The 4193-nt window shown below is 42.6% G+C and overlaps 1 pseudogene; it reads left to right on the top strand.

Annotated features, from left to right (window-relative positions):
• Positions 1-273: 273 nt before the first annotated feature.
• On the top strand, positions 274-1446 carry LOC145418131 (uncharacterized; annotated as a pseudogene).
• The last annotated feature ends 2747 nt before the right edge of the window (positions 1447-4193 follow it).

Below are 4193 nucleotides of genomic sequence, written 5' to 3'. Positions count from 1 at the left end.
AAAAAATCTGGCCTTCTGTCGATGAGCAACTAATCCAGTAGTCCAACCATTATGATATATACAGGCAAGCTAAATGTGTAAATAGAGAAAATAGGCTGTAGCTTAATGGTAACAGGGTAACAGTACTCATACTTTGATATTCGACGATTTGAATGAACCACTCACCCTTCATAAACTTCTTGTGGCTTAAGCAACACTTTATTAAAATCTGATAAAAACTAACCAATGCATAGATGTTACATATTTCTATTTTATCGCTTTATAGAAACAGTAATGGATGTACAGCCACGACGTCGTGTGAGGCCACCACGAACGAGGGCTAACCGTCCAGAGGTTATCTCCCATCGCACCAGGATTGTTGCTTATCAGGAGGCAGGGAAGGAGATACGGGAGATAGGTCGCCTCCTCGGTATCTCCAGAGATACTGTTAGGCTTTGGCTGAGACGATATCAAGAGGAGGGTCATGTGCTCACCCGGCCCCGACCAGGTGGACCAAGAGTCACCACACCTGAGGAGGATGAACTGATAATTAGAGAAGCAGAGAGAGCACCACTATCAAATGCCGTGAGCATAACAAATACAACCGGACTTCACTGTCACCCGATAACCACCAGACGACGCTTACAGGAGAGTGGGCTACGGTGTTTCATACCAGCCCACAAGGAAACCTTAACAGAGGCGCAGCGAGAGGCACGTCAAACGTTTGCCCAGACATATGTGAATGTGGGGGATGACTTTTGGAAATCGGTTATTTTCACAGATGAAAAGTGTTTCACGTCTGTCTCGACAGCCACTCGCCAGTGTTGGAGATTGCGTAATACGAGGTATGTGCGTAGAAACATTCAGGAGTTATCAAAAAGTGGGCGTGTGACAACCTCCCTCCATGGATGGATGTGGTGGGGAGGTGTAGGTGAACTGTCAGACACTGAGGGGCACATGAATGGAGAACAATATATAGAGAACAATATATAAATATATTAGAGACCTCCTTTATCCCATCGGTACGAGCTTATGCAATTCCTGAACCACAGCCCATATATATGGTGCAAGACCGTAGCCCAATTCATGTATGTCGTACGGTCAGGCGTTGGTTCGAGGCTCACCCAGAAATTATTCTGTTTGATTGGCCTCCTAAAGGAGCAGACTGCAATCTAATAGAGAATCACTGGGCATTTATGGTTCAGGAATGGGGTGTGGAGGAAAAAACTAGGGAGGCAGTGAGGCGCAAGGTAAGATTAGTATGGGAGGGAATAAGAAACAGGCCGAACATATGTAGCAATTTAGTAGAATCCATGCCAACAAGACTACAGAAAGTCATAGAAGCAAATGGAGGCTGGACAGAATACTAAACTAAGTCCAACAGGTATTTCAGCGATAGAGGCCTTGTCATGTAACTATATTACACATGATATGTTTGATAATGTTATTGTGTTGCAGGGCTGGTAGTTGCACACTGCATACTGGTTGTTTCTATTTTATGTCTAAAGTGTTTGGGATACTTGTAATTATTGTCTAAAATTTTGGGGATACTTGTAATAATTGTGTAAAATTTTTGTAAACTATATTTAATAAACATGACAAATATGAATCCGGTATTATCTCATTATCCAACGCTCGTGTTATACAACACTGTCGATTCTATATAATGTGAAATAATAATTTATATCTGAAAACCATCACCATTTTAATGAGATTATAATACATGGCAGAATGACTGGAAGAATGAAGAATGAGTGTAAAGGAAACACTGAGCTTCAGGAGGAATCACTATCATAATGAACTTTCACTAACGTTAAGCTTACCAGATTTTCGTGCTACACAATAGATACGACTAATCACATTAAAGAAACAATTACGGAGGAAGAATCTTGATGTTACAGTACACACACACACACACACACACACACACACACACACACACACACACACACACACACACACACTGAATACCTGTATGTTCACTGGGTGGTATGGAAGTGCTTCGTTTGATTCGTAATTCTTAAAAACTTATGGGTATATTCCTTTGTGTCCTTGTTTAAGGTAAATATTTGAGGAATTAAAATGCAGTAAAGAAATATATTGATATTTTTGCACCCAAAATATTATTGCATAGTATAACAACAGCAAGAGTTGTACGGTTTACATGACAGTGTCAAGACTCTTTTCTATTTTTCGACGCATATGTGTTCGTGCGTGTCTGGCCTTGTGATTGTTTGAGTGGGCTGTCGTCCAGAAAGGATCCGAGCCATATCTCCGGCCCAAACTCAGGTGGGCTAGAGATTGTGGTGCGCGAGTGTACCTCTTCGTTTTTAGGTTCTTTTCACGGCTCTAATCAGAGGAAACTCTTTGACCCTAAACCGTCCAAATGAAAGCAATCTTTACATTTGAATAGATTTCTATCTATCTATCTATCTATTGCCAGACGCCTCAATCCCGTTTGGGGTGGCCACAAACAAATCGCCTCCAAGTCGCCCTGTCCCCCGCCATTTCACTGCCCTGCTCCCAACTCACACCCCCCTCTCTCATATACCTCTCCACCCCATCCCTCCATCTCATCCTCGGCCTCCCCCTCCCTCTTCCCCCCTCCACCTCACTCACATACACTCTCTTCGTCAGTCTTTCACCCTCCATCCTCTCCACATGGCCAAACCACCTCAGTGTGTTCCTCATAACGCTTCCTATCACATCCACATCCACACCACAACGCTCCTTTATATCCTCATTCGTCAGCCTGTCTCTCCATGTGACTCCACAGGCTCCTCTTAAATAACTAATTTCTACTGCTCTCACTCTTGACTTGTGTCCTTCCAACAATGTCCAAGCTTCACTTCCGTACGTCAGAGTTGGTATCACAATACTGTCATGTAGTAACTTTTTCACTTCCATACTTCCCTGTTTCTTATCACTGCTTTCAAAGAACAAGCAACCTTTCTTCCCTGCTGTACCCTTTCAAGCACTTCACCCTCCAAACCTCTATCCTTACTCATCACACTACCCAAGTACTTAAACGAACTCACATTTTCCAATTCCTCACAATCCAACCTCGCTGTACATTCACTAACTTCACCTCTCTCAAAGACCATCACAACTCTTCCCTACATTCACCTTTAGATTCCGTTTCTTACACACTCTCTCAAACTCATCCACCAAGCCTTGCAACTCCCCTTCGTCTTCACTCAACAACACAGTATCATCTGCAAACGACAGTACAGGGAGTTTCCAAACACTATCCTCTCTCACCAGGGCCACTCCAACATCCACTACCCTACCTTGTACCTCTTTTATTACCCCATCCATGTACAGATTGAAAAACCATGGAGTCATGACACATCCCTGTTTCAAACCAACTTTCAAAGAGAAAAATTCACTTAGTTCACCATCCACACGCACTGCAGCCTTCGCACCATCGTACATACTCTTCACAGCATTCAACAACTTCCTATCTACTCCATATATTCTTAACACTTTCCACAATCCTTGTCTATCCACCCTGTCATATGCTTTCTCCAAATCCATGAAAGCCGCATACAACTTCTTTCCCTTCTCTAGAAACTTTTCCACTAAAGATCTAAGAATGAATATCTGATCTACACAACGTCTTCCCTTCCTAAAGCCTCCCTGTTCTTCTCCAACTAATTTCTCTGTTCTTTCTCTAACTCTGTCAATAAGTATCCTACCATACACTTTTCCTATTATACTAAGAAGACAAATGCCCCTATGATTACCACACACTTCTTTTTCCCCTTTTCCTTTGTACAAGGGAATAATTATACCTTACTTCCAATCCTCCGGGACTCGACCTTCTTCCCAGGCCAATCTGCACATCTTCCACATCCATTCTACTACTATCTCTCCTCCATGCTTCAGCATTCCACCACACACTTCATCAATTCCTGGGGCTTTCCCCGATTTAACTTTCTTCATTGCTTCCACAACTTCTATCCTACTGATTTCTTCCTGTCTTCTCAACTCCTTCTCCCAGCCATTCCCCAGCCACTTATACTCGCATTACTTCCATCCTCTACGTTCAACAATTCCTTAAAGTGTTCTCTCCATCTGCTCACTTTTTCTCCCTTCTCCACTAGTAATCTTCCATTTTTATCTTTCACTCCCCTGCTAACTTCACTTCCACCCTGTCTTATTCTTTTCACTTCTCTCCAGAACATTTTCTTAATTTACACTCAAATTCCTTC

Source organism: Coenobita brevimanus, chromosome 112 (assembly GCF_032717465.1).
Source record: "Coenobita brevimanus isolate Jiangsu-jjx chromosome 112, ASM3271746v2, whole genome shotgun sequence".
Taxonomy (NCBI): Eukaryota; Metazoa; Arthropoda; class Malacostraca; order Decapoda; family Coenobitidae; genus Coenobita; species Coenobita brevimanus.
Note: the sequence above shows the minus strand (reverse complement) of the source record. Positions and strands in the feature narration are given on the sequence as shown.